Source organism: Rutidosis leptorrhynchoides, chromosome 1 (assembly GCF_046630445.1).
Source record: "Rutidosis leptorrhynchoides isolate AG116_Rl617_1_P2 chromosome 1, CSIRO_AGI_Rlap_v1, whole genome shotgun sequence".
NCBI lineage: Eukaryota > Viridiplantae > Streptophyta > Magnoliopsida > Asterales > Asteraceae > Rutidosis > Rutidosis leptorrhynchoides.
Genome location: NC_092333.1, coordinates 333,582,403 through 333,602,436, shown reverse-complemented (window position 1 = coordinate 333,602,436; position 20,034 = coordinate 333,582,403). Strand labels below are relative to the sequence as shown.

At 31.8% G+C, this 20,034-nt stretch overlaps 1 non-coding gene across 1 annotated transcript; it reads left to right on the top strand.

Moving 5' to 3' along the window:
* The first annotated feature begins 5,228 nt into the window (after window positions 1-5,228).
* LOC139887279 (small nucleolar RNA R71) lies at window positions 5,229-5,335 on the top strand. The gene has a single exon (XR_011773117.1). It is a non-coding gene; the product is annotated as a small nucleolar RNA R71 (small nucleolar RNA).
* The last annotated feature ends 14,699 nt before the right edge of the window (window positions 5,336-20,034 follow it).

Below are 20,034 nucleotides of genomic sequence, written 5' to 3'. Positions count from 1 at the left end.
ACATATAATACACAACATGATTACAACCCTCTAATCTGAATCACTGGTTTCTTCTTCTTCGGACTTGGTTCATTTTACTAATTTTCTAGGGATATATGATGTTCCTCTAATACGAGCCGTTGTTTTCCACAATGGTTTAGAAAAACCTGGTGGTTTAGAGGTTCCCGGGTTATTGTTACAATTTAGGAAATACGGACGTTGCCGATACATATAAAGTTCATCGGGGTTGAAATCAGGTTTCTCTATTTTTATACCTTTTCCCTTATTATTTTCTTTTGCCATATTAAATTGGGTCGAGATAATTTCTATAACATCATCGGAATTCTCATCGGGATCCGATTCATCAGAAAATTGGTAATCTTCCCAATATTTTGCTTCCTCGGCGGAAACACCATTGACCATTTTTAACTTTGGTCCGTTGGTTGATGATTTTTTTTTTTATTTAATTGATCTACTGTAGGTATCAATATTTCTTCCTCCGGAACCACTTCTTCTTCCGGTTCCTCCTCTTCCGGTTCCTACTCTTCTGATTCTTCTTCTTTCGGTTCTTCTTCTTCCAGTTCCTCTTCTGGAATTTGTGAATCTTCCCAAATTATGTTCGACTCTTCATTATTATTTGGTGAGTCGATGGGATTTGTACTAGTGGTAGACATCTATCACACAATATCAAACACATTAAGAGGTTAATATATCACCTAATATTTACATGTTAATAATATATAGTTTCCAACAAAAGTGCTAAGCAATCGTTTTTAAAGAAAATACGGTCGAAGTCCAGACTCACTAATATATCCTAACAAACTCGATAAGACACACTAATGCAAATTTCTGGTTCTCTAAGACCAACGCTCGGATACCAACTGAAATGTCCCGTTCATATTGATTATAAACATTCCATATTAATTGATTTCATTGCGAGGTTTTGACCTCTATATGAGACATTTTTCAAAGACTGCATTCGTTTTTAAAACAAACCATAATCTTTATTTTATCGACAAGGTTAAAAGGACACCACCTAGATTATCAGAAATGATAATCTAAAAATATCACACTTACACACTACCAATACATATTGGTTTACAATATTAATATGTTACAACAAAGTAAATTTCGAATACAGTTTTAAATAATATTATAAAAGCATGCTGACTGCAAATCTTGTCCATATATTAGCATGCAACAGCGGAAGCTCTTAATAATCACCTGAGAATAAACATGCTTTAAATGTCAACAAAAAATGTTGGTGAGTTATAGGTTTAACCTATATGTTATCAAATCATAATAATAGACCACAGGATTTCATATTTCAATATATATCCCATACACAGAGATAAAAATCATTCATATGGTGAACACCTGGTAACCGACATTAACAAGATGCATATAAGAATATCTCTATCATTCTGGGACATCCATCGGACATGATATAAAACTCGAACTACTAAAGCATCCGGTACTTTGGATGGGGTTTGTTAGGCCCAATAGATCTATCTTTAGGATTCGCGTCAATTAGGCGTGCACTAATTCTCAAAATTAGTGATGTTCTCTAATTCTTAGGTTACCAAGAAAAAAGGGGCATATTCGGCTTCGATCATTCAACCATAGAAAGTAGTTTCATGTACTTGTGTCTATTTTGTAAAACATTTATAAAGCTGCATGTATTCTCATCCCAAAAATATTAGATTTTAAAAGTGGGACTATAACTCATTTTCACAGATTTTTACTTCGTCGGGAAGTAAGACTTGGCCACTGGTCGATTCACGAACCTATAACAAATATTTACATATATATCAAAGTATGTTCAAAATATATTTATAACATTTTTAATACGTTTTAATGTTTTAAGTTTATTAAGTCAGTTGTCCTCGTTAGTAACCGATAACTAGTTGTCCATAGTTAGATGTACAGAAATAAATCGATATATATATATTATCTTTGATCAATCCACGACCCAGTGTATACACGTCTCAGGCTAGATCACAACTCAAAGTATATATATTTTTGGAATCAACCTCAACCCTGTATAGCTAACTCCAACATTACTGCATATAGAGTGTCTATGGTTGTTCCAAATAATATATATACATGGGTCGATATGATATGTCAAAACATTTGCATAAGTGTCTATGGTATCTCAATATTACATAATATATTCGAATACATGTATAATACAATATAAGTTAGCTAGGATATGATTTGTATAGAATTGTTACAATATTTCCCGTAGCTACAACAATCAAAAAATATCCAATCTTGTTTTACCCATAACTTCTTCGTTTTAAATCCGTTTTGAGTGAATAAAATTGCTAAGGTTTCATATTGAACTATATTTTATGAATATAAATAGAAAAGTTATAGGTTTATAGTAAGAAATATAGGTTACAAGTCATTTTTGTAAAGGTAGTCATTTCAGTCGAAAGAACGACGTCTAGATGACCATTTTGAAAAACATACTTCCACTTTGAGTTTAACCATGATTTTTGGATATAGTTTCATGTTCATAAGAAAAATCATTTTCTCAGAAGAACAACTTTTAAATCAAAGTTTATCATAGTTTTTTATTAACTAACCCAAAACAGCCCGCGGTGTTACTACGACGGCGTATATCCAATTTTACGGTATTTTCGTATTTCCAGGTTTTAAATCATTAAGTTAGCATATCATATAGATATAGAACATATGTCTAGTTGATTTTAAAAGTCAAGTTAGAAGGATTAACTTTTGTTTAAAAACAAGTTTAGAATTAACAAAACTATGTTGTAGTGATTACAAGTTTAAACCTTCGAATAAGGTAGTTTTATATATATGAATCGAATGATGTTATGAACATCATTACTACCTCAGGTTTTGTGGATAAACCTACTGGAAATGAGAAAAATAGATATAGCTTCAAAGGATCCTTGGATGGCTTGAAAGTTCTTGAAGCAGAATCATGACACGAAAACAAGTTCAAGTAAGATTTTCACTCGAAATAAGATTGTTATAGTTATAGAAATTGAATCAAAGTTTGAATATGAGTATTACCTTGTATTAGAAAGATATCTTACTGTAAATAAGAAAGATTTCTTGAGGTTGGATGATCACTTTACAAGATTGGAAGTAAGCTAGCAAACTTGGAAGTATTCTTGATTTTATGAAACTAGAACTTATAGAATTTATGAAGAACACTTAGAACTTGAAGATAGAACTTGAGAGAGATCAATTAGATGAAGAAAATTGAAGAATTAAAGTGTTTGTAGGTGTTTTTGGTCGTTGGTATATAGATTAGATATAAAGGATGTGTAATTTTGTTTACATGTAAATAAGTCATGAATGATTACTAATATTTTTGTAATTTTATGAGATATTTCAAGCTAGTTGTCAAATGATGGTTCCCACATGTGTTAGGTGACTCACATGGGCTACTAAAAGCTGATCATTGGAGTGTATATACCAATAGTACATTCATCTAAAAGCTGTGTATTGTACGAGTATGAATACGGGTGCATACGAGTAGAATTGTTGATGAAACTGAACGAGAATGTAATTGTAAGCATTTTTGTTAAGTAGAAGTATTTTGATAAGTGTCTTGAAGTCTTTCAAAAGTTTATGAATACATATTAAAACACTACATGTATATACATTTTAACTGAGTCGTTAAGTCATCGTTAGTCGTTACATGTAAATGTTGTTTTGAAACCTTTAGGATAATGATCTTATTAAATGTTGTTAACCCATTGTTTATTATATCTAAAGAGATGTTAAATTTTTACATTATCATGATATTATGATATATTAATATATCTTAGTATGATATATATACAATTAAATGTTGTTACAACGATAATCGTTACATATATGTCTCGTTTCGAAATCATTAAGTTAGTAGTTTTGTTTTTACATATGTAGTTCATTGTTAATACACTTAATGACATGTTTAATTTTCATTTATCATGATTAAACATAGTGTATCAATATCTTAATATGATTCATATGTATTTAGTAAGACGTTGTTATAACGATAATCGTTATATATATCGTTTCGAGTTTCTTAATTCAATAAACTCAATTTTATGTATATAACTCATTGTTAAAATACCTAATGAGATACTTACTTATCATAATATCATGTTAACTATATATATAATCATATATATATATCATCATATAGTTTTTACAAGTTTTAACGTTCGTGAATCACCGGTCAACTTGGGTGGTCAATTATCTATATGAAACCTATTTCACTTAATCACATCTTAACAAGTTTGATTGCTTAACATGTTGGAAACACTTAATCATGTAAATATCAAGTTCATTAAATATATATAAACATGGAATAGTTCGGGTCACTACAATATGTCGATTTGTTCTTTAGCCTAGTTGACCTTCCCCGCAGTTCTTCCTCTGGGATTACGGAATCCATTTGCTTTGCTTCTTCTATGTGGGGATTTTGTATAGTATTACTTGGCAATCTTCCCTGCGATCGGGTTTCAATGCGTTGTGATAACTGTCCGAGCTGCGTTTCCAAACTTTTGAGCAGAGCTAATTGATTTCTCATTAGTATCTCCATCTGATCTTGTCTGGTTGCAGTTCTCTAATTTAACTGTTGTTGCCCTTGAATGAACTGAGTTAACTAATCATCAGCTCCGAGAGTGGGGTTAGTTGCGTTTGTAATCTGGGTGGTAGGGGAATTTTCCTCAGTTGGGGGACCAGTGAGTGGAAGTGGTTGATCGTAGATCAATTGAGATTGTTGGGCTGGATAAGGTGGATAGCGATAGCGAAAAGGTTGATTGCTTCACTGAAATTGATTAACCCTAGGTGGTTGATTGAATCCAGGATTTGGTGGACGAGCTGGGTATTGGACGTAACAGACTGAACCGTTAGGGTTTTCATACTCAACTTGATATTCTTCAGTAGGTTGCGGATTGGTACAATTAACATAAGCCTGAGCTTGGTTAACCTGCTAAGGCTGCGTCTTCAGTTCTCCGAGTTGTTTAGTAAGAGATTCCATCTTATCCGTGAGGGATTTGATGGCCTCTGTTTGATTGTTAAGTGCAGAGAGTAGGGCAGATGATGAAGTTGCTTCACCACTGTTCCAGTCATGATGATGCATTGTCATGTTCTCGAGCAATTCCCATGCTTCGTCTGCGGTTTGGTTCATCAGATTCCCTTGAGCTGCTGCATCGATCGTCGTCCTATGATTTACCGTAAGACCATTGTAGAAGGTACAGATTTGGGCTGACCGTTCTAGCTGGTGATTAGGGAATTTCTTCAGCAGGGTTTTGAATCGCTCCCATGCAGTGTAAAAAGATTCATCATAACTTTGTTTGAAGTTAATGATGTCATTTTTCAGTTTGGTTTATTTAGAAGGAGGGAAATATTTGGTTAGAAATTTAGTAGCCATCTTCGTCCATGACGTGATGGAATCTTTTTCCATTTCTTCGAACCAAGTTTGAGCATGATGAGTGAGAGAATAGGGGAACAAGTATAGCTAGACTATATCTTGTCCTATCCCTGGCTGTTTGTAGGAGTTCGAAAGAGATATGAATTTATCAAGGTGAGAATTAGGATCGTCATTCGGTAATCCATGAAACTGACAGCTATTATGAATGAGCTGGATGATGTGATGTTTTAACTCGAACGAGTGTCCTTGAATCTCTGGAAATCTGATTGGTCCTCCTCGACCTTCAATCGAGGGTTTGGTATTTTCTGCTAAAGTAACGTGTAACTCCATTTGATTTCTGAGTCGTGCTTTCTTGCGTGCTTTAGAGATTATTGCATCTGGATCAGGTACGAATGACAACGTCCCTGGTCTAGATCGGGTTTGGGTCATACACTAGGTATGCATTTTTGTTTTTAATTTTTTGCAAATAAACTAAATTATAATAAGCTAAACTAATCTAATCTAGGGTAATCTAATTCTAAGGTAATCTAATTTAATCAAATTTTAATCTAAGGTAATCTAAGGTAATCTAATATAATCTAATTTAATTAACTAACTATCTTACGGTGGAATATGTTTTTGGTTCTGGCTACTGATTCTCTGGTATTTCGGTAACAGAGCTCCGCACAAACTATTCAACAAACCAAGTGGCCAAGCCGACTACGGAGAGGCAGGATCCTTTTGGTCCCAATATAATTGGTGACTGTTCGGAAAAGCCAATAACCAAGTCCCTGTATAATTGTCTTTCTTAGACACCACTAAATGCTTGTGAATAAGTTTGATAGAGAGCAGTATTTCCTGATACCAGTTCCCTGGCAGCTTCGCCAAAAACTTATACTCCTCCCGTGATATGGCCGAAACGAACGGTTTTTATTCGCACGGTGTTGTCAGGCCGTGGCTCGCCAGGATCTGCCACTCGTGGGAGGAAGGTACTGTTTTTAATTTATATTTAGTGGGGCCTAAATCTTACTACTCCTTATAAGTAAGGGAAGTATGACCTAGAGTCGTATTTTTGAGATATCAGTAGAATCGAACCTATATTTAAGCCTAAGATAGTTAGGGAGTAGTGAATATTTATTTTTGGGATTTTCTAATAAGACAGATAAAGTAAATGCGATAAAATTCGTAATTCAAATAAGTTTAAAGTGAGTGCATACCATGACTTCATCAGTTATTCTACCGAGATTATGGAATGCTGGCTCATGAATAGGCAGAGGCCCTGTATTCATTACACTAGTCATAAACGCCCCTGTCATAAGACATGTCACTGAGTACTGCGTTAGGCTTGAAGATTCTGAATAGACAACAACGTCCCTTACCCCCGATGCCCGTGCAGTCTAACTACAGGCATACACGTTCAGACGGCTCATCCAATTGAGCGACTCGGTTGGGTGATGTATTAACATTCCAAAATGGTCTAAACTTTCTTAAGCATAATAGAATACATGGTTTACCATATCCGAGAGACGTGATGCGTTTCAATGCTTTCGTTAATGATTGGTAAAAGATAGTTAGGCCCTTAAAAAGAGTTCAACCATAAAGAACACCACGGCCAAGTCAAGCTGACTTCCATTAACACGATCGGTTATCCTAACGGTCCAATACTTTATGTGTCTAAACAAACAGTTCCTTAATTAACTAAGAATCCCTCAAGCGGGGTGCAATGCTTGAGACCGCGTTATGGTGCAGCGTATTGGTCAACACTAACCGGGTTCCATGGCCTTACTTAGCAGAGGTACAGCTTACAACAACCGCTGTGCTTCAGCGTGCACGTACGAAGTTTATATGCTTGGTGACTACACTAGCATGGTCTAAGACCGACAATGTACTAAGGGTCTAGTCAGATTTTTCACTATGAAATAGTCCTCAGTTGGAATCCAAAGCGCGATAGACTTACTACAATCGGTGTGCCTCGGTCGATCTTACGTTGTATCCAATAGACTTCTCTTACCAAGGGGTGACACAGATAGTGTACTCTGAATTGGGGTTCGCGATTTTCCAATAACAGAGCCTATAACTACGTTCTATTAGTTGGAAAAGCGATTGAGTTTAAAGCATAATCGGAAAGCATTTCAACAGCATACACAGACCATAATATTATTTTGACATTATAACTGCTTACATCATAGCATACACTAAAGATAACTACTCGCTAATCATGGAAACAATATCATAAAACATTATATAAGATAAAGGATAGAAGTACCAGTAGATTAAACGAGTTCTGAATACAAAAGTGACAACTTCAAGACTCCAGACCGCTCCTAATACAATCTTCAGCGTTCTTCTTCGGGTACTAGGTTTCCTGCATGGAGTCGAAGGCCTTGAGAGTATGACTAATATTGTACAAGAGAGATAAAGAAGTGAATTGAAGTGTGTGTTGGAATGAATGACAAAGACCCTTTAAATAGACTAGAATTTTGTCAAAATACGGCTGGCAGGCCGTATGGTGGCCCGTATTTGGCAGCCCGTTTGACTGGCAGCCCGTTTCTTGAGGGCGTTTGATGGGCCGTTTGGCAGGCCATACTCCATACTGGCAGGCTGTATGGCAGGCCGTATGGCAGGCCGTATCTGATGCTGGTCAGCCTTGATTCCCTAGATCGTAACTTGATTTTTTGTCTTTCACCGTTTTTGCTCTAGAATCTTCGTTTTAGCTCCGATTCTCTTTATTCTTTTTGCACCGCCTTCGTAATTACTTGTTCTTCAATTCTAACCAACGAAGTGGGTATTTTGCTGACAAAGTTCAAATCTTTCTTGTTTTTTAGGCCTTAATACCGGGGTGAAAACGTGACTTTTTAGCCGATATCAGATGCTTTAAAGTATGAATTGAGGGAGAAAGAATAGAAGGCATGAGCTGTGGAATTAAGAAAACGAAGAGGGTGGATTTATGGTGAAATATCAGACAGAGAAATCGAGACAGATCATCGCATTTAACCAAAGAAGATCCTAATTTCCTTAATTACTGAAGAACCAATCTTATTACGAAGATTTCCTCTAAATCCCTTGAAATCTGGAAATCAACCATGACAACGTCACCGTTAAGACTAACCTGCATTCACTCATTTCACTTTTTTGTGATAACTTCACTCATACGCTCCACATAACCAAATTTGTTTTATCCATATTACTCACTGATGATAAAACTCTAATTTTCAACTCGTAACATACTTATTGTCAACCATGCCGATCCCAATCAAATTTCGAGACGAAATTTCTTTAACGGGTAGGTACTGTGACGAACCAGAAATTTCCGACACGATAAGCAAAGTCTATAATGTTGAATCTCAAAAATTTTGGAACTATGTTCATATATTCAATTACCCTTTGACTAGTCCCAACGATTCACGAACAATTATATGTAACTTGATGTGCATATATAATTATATATATATATATATATATATATATATATATATATATATATATATATATATATATATATATATATATATATATATATATATATATATATATATATATTAATTGAAAACATTAACAAAGTATTACGTATATGATACCGTATTTTAAAGCTATTGGTTTCCATAGCTATTTGATATATTGAACTATCCAACTTAAAAGATAATGTCAAACGATTGAATTAAAAGATATTTATCAAGTCCCTTAAGGATTATGATATTGTTACGGGTCTCTGTTGTGAGGTCCACTGTGATTTAAGAGATCGTTTTATTTTAATGATATTTGAAAAAATTGGTAAAGTGATTTACAAGTAAGAACAAATGTGTCAATTAACGGGAACTTGAGAAAAGTTAGTAGAGATTCCTACTTAAATTTCAATGCCTGCTTTACAATGATTGTAACGACCCGGAAGTTTCTGACCAAATTTAAACTTAATCTTTATATAGTTTCGACACGATAAGAAAAGTCTGTAAGGTTGAGTCTCAAAAATTTTAAACTGTTTCCATATATGCAATTACCCTTCGACCATTTTCGACGATTCACGAACAATAGATATGTATATATAAATAATTAGTTATAAATAATTATATATAATAATACATTAATAAATTATCAATTGTTGGAATTAAGAATATAAAATAATAAACGATATAATAAATTTTATTATTAAAATGAATCTATATATGTATATATGTATATATATATATATATATATATATATATACATACATACATATATATTTATAGTGGCAGGATCAATGAGGAAGTAACCAATCGGGGGGAAGCGGGGGGAAGCAAAAAAAAAAAATTTCTCGTTTTTTTGAAAATTTTTTTTCCGGCATCAAGATCACACGAAAATATGAACATTTAGAAAAGACACTTCGCGATGAATGTTATTATTTAGGCTGGAAAACGATCGAAAAAAATAACATTCAAGATAATATTGTTCGTGAAGAATATGAACGTTTTTTTTCCATGTTTTGTGAAGTAAAATTTAACCCGATTTAGAGTTTAGGGTTTAGGGTTTAGGGTTTGGTGTTTTGGGTTTATTCCATAAACCCAAAACACCAAACCCTAAACCCTAAACCCTAAGCTCTAAACCGTTCGTGTTAAAAACTCAATCTAAATCCTAAATCTAAACCCTAAACCCTAAATTTCTAAACCCTAATATCTAAACCCTAATATCTAAACCCCAATAGCTAAAACCTCAAAATGCTCGAAAAACACGATAATTGTTATATATTACTTCTTCGAGCATTTTTCCGCCAAAATAAAAACATTTATCACAAAGTGTCTCTACTAAATGTTCATATTTTCATCTCATCTATAATGTTCGTGAACAAAGTTTTAAAAAAACGAAAAAAAAAAATTTGCTTCCCCCGCTTCCCCCCGAATGGTTACTTCCATCTTGATCCTACCACTATATATATATATATATATATATATATATATATATATATATATATATATATATATATATATATATATATATATAGTATATTGAAACTAAATGATTTCGAGCTTAATTAGTAAACGACAGTAACACTCGGTTGGCATTTCGATAGTGTTCATATAGATCTAAGATGAATTTATGAAAAATTTAAAATAAAAGTTGAATTGTAAATCGATTACGAAAAGTTTAGGTTTGATAAATATATTTTTACCTTTTTAGTTTAAATTTTAATACTCCGTACATTTACTTGGAACTACAAATAAATATTAGACGCACCTTTTTGATCAGGTTTCAAACATTTAATGACCAGAATAACTAAATATATTTAATATAAAAATTTGGGATTTTTCTGAAGACTTTTTATCCGCCACTGATTATCAATGGAGCACGATTTAGCATTTCGTGAAAACTGTCAGTAGAAGAATCCAATTAAGGGAGGCTGCTTCACTGTTGGTTTCGTTTCACTTCATTTTCATTCAACATGTCAATATAGAGTATTATTAATTTATATTATTTTACATTAAAGTTTACTGTTTGTGTTCTTATTCTCACAACTTAAGTCACGGTGTATTTATTTTATATAAACATATACTCATGGAGAACACATATACATATGCTCAGATATATGAACACCCATTACTTGAATCACCACAACCCTCACCTCCTCGAAACCATTAACACCATCACCATCTTCATAATCCACCACCATCGCGATTCACCCCCAAGAACCTTTTACAACTTATTCATAACCGTCACCATAAGGCCCGTTGGCTAAACTGTTTCTGTTTCTGTGTTTGGGTACCAACATGAACACCTACATACACGACCACCTTCTCCAACACCATCAACCCTCCTACAACCTACTGCTACTCGCTAATCTCCACGAACTAACCTGCAACTGCAATAACTGTTACTGCTACTATTCAGATCCAACAAACCACCTTTTGAACACCCTTAACTACTTCTTCTGCTGTAAAACAGCCCGAATCATGTACTCATCCACTCTTATATAATGCTACAGCTACTGCTCAAGTCTATTCAGTTTTCTGTTTTCAAACGCCACCATCTGCAGACCCAATAAACCCTCTCACTGTCACCTACAGTTGCCATCAACTCCACAAAATCCACCTCAAACTCGAGCACCACCCACGGACCACCATCATTGTTTTAATTGATGCTGTAAGTTCTTTATGTTCCTTCTCTTTGATCAAACAAACCCACCTTTAATCACTTCCATTAAAAACACCATCACCAAGTCCGTACTACGGCTACTATATGTTTATATTACTGTTGCTTTCGTTTTCATTTCTGGTTTGAATAGAAAATCTAAACCACCATTGATTCTATTGCAAATAACTTAAACCGAAATTACAAAACCTATTTGATTACCTACCATTACTTGAACTTGCTTATTTTTTTTTCCTGTAATCTGATCGACCCAAACACCACCTCACTCAATCTCTCTCTCTCTCTCTCTCTCTCTCTCTCTCTCTCTCTCCTCTCCCTCTCCTCTTTCTGGTTCCTGTTTAATCGACAACCACTGCAGTCTAATTGCTTCTGTTTATGTTCGAAAAACTCAATTGAAATCACCAAATAAACTGTAGTGATATATGTATTGTGTCTGATTACGATTAGGAGGATAATAGGTGTTGATAAAGGTTGCCTTTCCAGCTGGTATCTTTCTGTATAGTATTGTTAATGGAATATGTAGTGGGGTTCAGATGGGGACGTGTATTAGTTGAAGCGACCCGTCCTAATCCATCCAGACGAAGTCCATATTGATTATAAACGTTTCACCACAATTGATTACATCGTGAGGTACTTGACCTCTATATGATACATTTTACAAACATTGCATTCGTTTTTGAAAAGACAATCTTTCATTACATCGAAAGTTGACGGCAGACATACCATTTCATAATATATCTAACTATAATTGACTTAATAATAATCCTGATGAACGCAATGACTCGAATGCAACGTCTTTTGAAATATGTCATGAATGACTCCAAGTAATATCTTTAAAATGAGCAATTGCACAATGGAAGACTTCTTTCATACCTGAGAATAAACATGCTTTCAAGTGTCAACCAAAAGGTTGGTGAGTTCATTAGTGTATCACAAATAATCATATCATTCATATGGATTGAACACCTGGTAACCGACATTCACAAGATGCATATAAGAATATCCCCATCATTCCGGGATCCTCCATCGGACATGATATAAATTTCAAAGTACTAAAGCATCCGGTACTTTGGATGGGGCTTATTGGGCCCGATAGATCTATCTTTAGGATTCGCGTCAATTAGGGTGTCTGTTCCCTAATTCTTAGATTACCAGACTAAAAAGGGGCATATTCGGTTTAATAATCCAGCCATAGAATGTAGTTTTAAGTACTTGTGTCTACTTCGTCAAACATTTATAAAAACAGCGCATGTATTCTCAGTCCCAAAAATATATATTGCAAAAGCATTTAAAAAGGGAGCAAATGAAACTCACCATATTGTATTTTGTAGTAAAAATACATAAGACAACATCTAACAATGCAAGGTTGGACTCGGATTCACGAACCTATAACATTCATATATATATTAAAACATATAATCGTAATTGAGTAATTATATATATATTTTGATATTAATAATATACTTGTTATACTATATGTTATTTAGATAATTTAATATTTTTAGTTTATATGTTTTATGTAACTATTTCTTATCATTAATAATAAAAATTGTATATTAAGGTTTAGTATATATATTTGGGTAATAATTGATATAGTATTAACTAATATCTTTTTAATAATAAAAGTATAGCGTAATGTATTTATATATAAAAGTATCCATTTATGATAATATTAATTGTTTGGTTGATAAAAAAATATTAATTTTTAGTAAGAATGATAATAATAATAATAATAATAAGTTTAATAATAATAATACTAATGATTATATTAATAATAATAATGATAATATTCATAATAATACTTATGTTACTGATAATAATAATAATACTAATATTAATCATAGTATTTATGTTCTCATGATAATACATATATTAGTCGTTAAAATAAATATAATAATAACAGTGATAAAAATAACAATATTCTTATTTTTAGCTACAATAATAATAATGATAACTAATACTTGAATTATAACATTTATAAAAATAAGTACATTAATAATGTTAATAATAATGATAATGGTTTTTACTACTTACAACTATGTTAATAATAATAATAATATGTGTTCGATTAGTAATAATATAATAATCATAGTATTAACAATAATAGTAAAACTGATAATAATAATAATAATATTAATATCAATAATGATAGTAATAATAGGTTTTTAATTGATATTACTTATAATAACAATGATAATAACACTCATAATGTTAATATTAGTGATAACAGTAATTAACATAACAATAATAACATAAATAATAATAATAATAATAATAACAATAATAATAATAATAATAATAATAATAATAATAATAATAATAATAATAATAATAATAATAATAATAATAATAATAATAATAATTATTATTATTATTAATAATAATAATAATAATAATAATAATAATAATAATAATAATAATAATAATAATAATAATAATAATAATAATAATAATAATAATAATAATAATAAAAACTACCTCATATGAGTAGGTAAAAAAAAAATAACAAGATGTCTTGAACCGTAATTGAACCTCCAACCTCTCGCTACTCCGACACCCTCTCAAACCATCCAGCTATCCTTATTTTTATGATTTATTCTACCATCTTAGTTATATAACCCGTATAATGTATTTGTCCTTCATCTTCTTCTTCATACCAATCGACAAGGAGCAATTCAATACAACATTTTGCAATTTGGATTAGATCGAGGATTTTGAAACAGAGTAAACGAATTTGTGAGTTTGAATTAACAAGCACGAGAAAGAAAGAAAAAAAATAAAAAAAACATTCTGCTGTCGCTGCTTGAAGAAAAAAAATGTTTTCAATCTAGAACGCGTTTTAGACAAAAGTTATAACACGAATTGTGTTTCAATTTACTCCTAGAAACCCTGTCAAACATCAATTTAATATGAATTATCATGACAAGCTCGAATTCGATCATGAACACAGGGTTGTCTTTTGAGTTTAAAAACTTTGACCTCCAAATTCGAACACGATACGAAAAATTAGCTTTTGAAACTTTACAGGAAGTTTAAACGAATGATTCCTAACAATTTTGCATTAATATATTTTAAGATTTGATTCAAAATCTAATTTTGGCGAAAAAGCTAAGAAACAGAAAAATAACGGGTTCAGTTATTCGATTTCTGTTTCATCTCCCATTTTTTTTTATTTTGTTTGCAGTGAATTATATGGCATCACATACAGTCAGTAATCGAATATATAAAACAGTAGCATAATTGTAATTTAGTTAAAAAGCTCGCAAGGAATCGTGTATAGAAATAAAAAAATGAAAACTTGATACAGATGTGTAACTAATCTTGTTTTACTCATTTGTTTTTTTTTATAAATATAATAATTACTAATAGTTAGTAAATTATAATAAAAATACTGTATATTTTATTAATAACAAAAGTACTAATAATAATATTAATTGTATTAATAAAATACATACTAATATTAATAATAATAATTAATGATAATTATACTATTAATTATGATACTAATATTATTATTTATAATAATATTAGAAATTATTAATGATAATTGTAATATTAATAAATATTAATACTAATATTAATCTGAATAACTAAAATTATAATTTTTACCATTAGTTATAAAAATAATGATATTAACAAAGATATCAATAATATACCAAATTAATTTAAATTTCATATTATTATTTTTAGTAACATTAATAATACTCTTATTAATATTAATAATAATATTATAACAATTATAAATAAACTAGTAATTTCATTTAATATATTAATATTACAATTATATAATATTATATTATATGATAACATTTTTTTTAATATACAAATATATTACATATAATTATTAATATAAATCATATATATATTTATATATATTCCTTTTAATAGTAACTTAATTATTCTAATAATTAATTTACATTTTAATTCCAATTGATTAAGTGTACTTATTTAATTTAAATTATTATCTGTACACTTATATTTATATTTATTTATATATTTATTTACACACAAACGTTCGTGAATCGTCGGGAGTAGTCAAAGGGTAATTAATCATATGTAAACAGTTCAAAACTTTCTGAGACTCAATAGTACAGACTTTGCTTATCGTGCAGAAATTTTATAAAGATCAAGTTTAAATTTGGTCGGAAATTCCAGGGTCATCACAGTACCTACCCGTTAAAGAAATTTCGTCCCGAAATTTGAGTTAGGTAGTCATGGCTAACAATAAAAATGTTTTCATGACGAATATGAGTTGATAAATTGAGTTTTATCATCATTGAGTAATATGGATAAAAAAAATTCAATTTTTCGAAGAGTACGAATGAAGCTATCACCAAAGACTGAAATAGGTAAGTAAAGATTCATCTTAACTTTTGACAGAGTCAGGGTTGAATTCCGAAATTCAAGGGATTAAAGAAAATCTTCGAAATCTATAAGATTTGATTCTTCGGTGAATAAAAAAATTAAGATCTCTATAATTAATACGGTGATCTGCCTCGATTACTCTGTCTGATATTTCTATTATAAGTTAAGCTCTTCCGTTCCATTATTCTCACCATTCCTATACTTTCTTTCTTAGTTCATACATCCAAAAGATTGTGGAAATGCTTAATCCGGTTCTAATCCTTGATATTTTCCTAATTATCATTTCTTTCATCCTTCTTTTCAAACTTCCACCAGAAGAATCTGTTTACTTCTACTATTACCTTGGGGTTATAGTGCTTTTAATTCTCCCGTGTCTTTATGTTGCGATAAATATTGATATTCACAGTTTGTAATTTATGCGTTGTTATCGGGCTTTATATTTTCTCCTATATTTCGAAGTTCCTATTTCTGTTTCCTATAATCATTGTTGTCCATAGTTAATACTCTCCCCTATTTGCTATGATTTATACTCCAATTTCTGTTTCGGAGCTTTATCCCTTCGTTTCTTCTTCTTGCGATTGGGTATCTCTTGTAATGGTCCAGAATTCGTAGATATAAGCTTCAGAATGAACATTGTTAATGTTCTATGAAAGAAACGGTAATAGCACAATTTGACTGGTCAAATTACCAGAATTCAAGGAAAAAGATGGGACTATCAAGAATATATTTTCTTGATATGTTCGGAAGTTAATCAGAATGAAAGAGTTATGTAACATGACACATGTTGATGTTATAATCTGTGAATCATCATGTTCCATTTAGAAACTCAACATGACTTACTGTAATATAATCACGTTGATCAAGTGTCATTATATTATACTAACTCATGCGGCAGTTCCCAACATTACTTCAATAACATTCATATTTTAATCTCGAAAGTTTACAGAATATAGAAACCAACAGTTTCTATATGATGTAACACTGATAGCACGAAGAGATTAATGATTTCAGATAAGAATAGTTATAAAAAATATCTTCAGAAATATGGTGGATATTTATAATGAAAGATACGATAATATCTTTGAATATCTAAGATCAGAGGATGATGGAGACTATTGTTCGCAAGGGTTTAGGGTGAGGAGCAAGATATTCGCTAAAGACTTGAGCAGGCATTGAATTATTTAGATTCTTTGAAGTCAAACTTATTCTTTGTGATTTGTCCACGGCTTCCTTCATAGTTTTGCATAATTCATTTTTCGGTACTAAATTTTCTATTGGGTTTTTCCAATACTCCATTCTTTATCATCAAATTTTCGACGGTTATGGTCGTGTACAGTTTTTGCTGCTGTATTCAGCTTTTTAAAAAAAATTCAGAGTATTAATTTCGCAGACTGGGTGCTTTTCAGAATTTTAGAATGGAAGATCATAGTTCTAAGAGATAAATATTATATGGATACATATAACTGTTGATGTGGAATCGTTGCGAGACTCAAAATACAGATTTGCTGATTCTCGGTAATTGGTATGGCAATTCTTGTTACAAGATGCGGATGTGTACATGATGAGACTTCAATAGATAAATATAGTGATTTGTCGGAGGGATTTAAACCAAGGAGCAACGAGGTTGCTGGTACGTTTGCTGGTAATATGGTGAAATATAAATAATTCTCCGGTATCAAAAGGGTAATCGTATATATTAGGATTATAGTAAGGCTACTTCAAATGAAAAGTCGAAGTTGACTTGCTGGAGCTGTGACAAAATTGGCTACTTTGAAAAGTGATTGCAAAGTTATTTTGTTAATAAATGCCAAAGGATCTAACGCGGCTACGTGTTAAACTTTTACTCAGTTGCCGAGAGTTTCTCAGGTGCATAACTATATGCATAAATCTTTCCTTCCGTAGATAAAGTGTGGTTGGTTCATCCTCTCGAGTGAGGTGTTTTCAAGAATCATGAATGGTTTGAACGCAGCTTATAATCGTCAAGATACAAATGAGGTTTAAGATGAAATCAAGTGGCAAACTTGAAGAATTGTTTAGTTTTATATGTTATAATCAATGTTTTAATTCATTTTAATTGTCCAGTGTTATTAGTCCACAGTCGATAGTCCACAGTTGACAGTCCAATAATTCATATATAATTTAATATATAATATTCGAATTAATTAATACGTATCGTGACCCGTGTACATGTCTCCGACTCGATCAAAACTCAAACTATATATATTATTGTAGAATCAACCTCAACCCTGTATAGAGAACTCGATCATTACTACATATAGAGTGTCTATGGTGATTCCAAATAATATATATAGATGCGTCGATATGATATGTCAAAACCTTGTATACGTGTCCCGATATTTAAAGTGCGTAAAATAAATACAGAAATTAAATGACGATATATAAAATGCGTAAAGTAAATAACAAAAATTAAATGACGATAAATAAAATTGCGAGAATTAAAATTGCGATAAATAAAATGCGATAAATAAAATGTAATACGGAATTAACAGTTAGCTAGGAATAGTTAGCTAGGATTTTTGTTAGCGTGGATTCTTAACAAAATTTTTCATAGTTAATTTGTTTGTTTCTATCAAATTTTTATTTCGTCAAATGTGTTCTTCATTATGCCACTTGTTGGATTTTGATAAATCAAAGTCCAAATATGAAATTGAATGAAAATGGTTATTCTGTGGTGAACGGATTCGTATATCGGTAGATGTAAGTAGGATAGTAAATGACTGTTGAATCAGATTCGAAAAATGTACAGTGTAACTTATTAATGTGAAATCTAATTATTCCTCGGGTATTACCTACCCGTTAAAATGTTTTCACGTTAACAGTTTGTACAAAAGAATTTTTAATTACAATCTTTATAAAAATATATACACATATATATTTTCTTCAGATGTAATCATGGATTTAATGAGTCAATAAAATATTAAACTCATTTGATTTACGGTTAGAATTAGAGCACATAATCTCTAAAACATTAGAGATTACATAATCATCATGTCGAACGAAGATGTAGAATGTCATATAGATCGATGATTATACTCGAGGTACAGAATGAGATGTTGAGGCATGGATTGTTGATGGTACTGATGCTGTTATTGATGGTAGTGATGTTGTTATTGATGGTACTACTGGTGCCGGTGATGTTGCTGAAGCTGGTACGTTTTGCACCATATTTTCCAAGGCTACAACTCGGGCTCGAAGCTCGTTGACTTATTACTCCAGAATGATTGTCGGTAGGAATGAGCGAATGAATAAAGTTTTAGAATTTTTGATATCATAATATCATTGCGTGGTATCCTGGAAATGAGTGTGAAAATGGTGTTTCGGACAGGTTCGCCGGTAAGTGCTTCAGGTTCTTCACCAAGAGGTGAATTTGGTTGATGGAAAGGATCGCCTTCTTCGCGTCTCCATGGAATAAGTCGACTATGAACCCATCAGATGAATTGACGATGGCTGATTGATTGATTCATTCGGATTATACTGCTTTCGGAGTTCGAGTGGAAATCCATATCAGAATATCTGTCGGAATAACTATCGGAATAGCTATCGAAATCTGAGGGACTCGAACTGGTTGAGAGATTCATCTCGTACTATCAGCTGAAGGATTTTCGAAAAGAAACAGATTATAGGATGTAGATTAGTACTCTGTAATACATAAGTTACATATCCGTATATAATACTAAAATCCCATAAGTTACGGAGGAATATACGGAGTATGTCAGGCAGAGTTTACAGTAATAGATATGCTAAAATATAAATTAGCGGATACGCTAAGATATGAGTTTTATCTATACACTATTTATGCAATCAATGCAATCAGATGTGTCTAGACTAATAATGATAAGCAGGTAATTTTATAAGGAGGATAAGCAGATGATTTCTGACTAGAAATGATAAGCAAAACTTTTGACATGCAGACACGGTCGAAGTCCAGACTCACTAATGCATCCTAACAACTATCAGTTAGACTCACTAGTGCAAGACCTGGTTCGCTAAGACCTCCACTCTAATACCAACTGAAGCGACCCGTCCTAATCCATCCAGACGAAGTCCATATTGATTATAAACGTTTCACCACAATTGATTACATCGCGAGGTACTTGACCTCTATATGATACATTTTACAAACATTGCATTCATTTTTGAAAAGACAATCTTTCATTACATCGAAAGT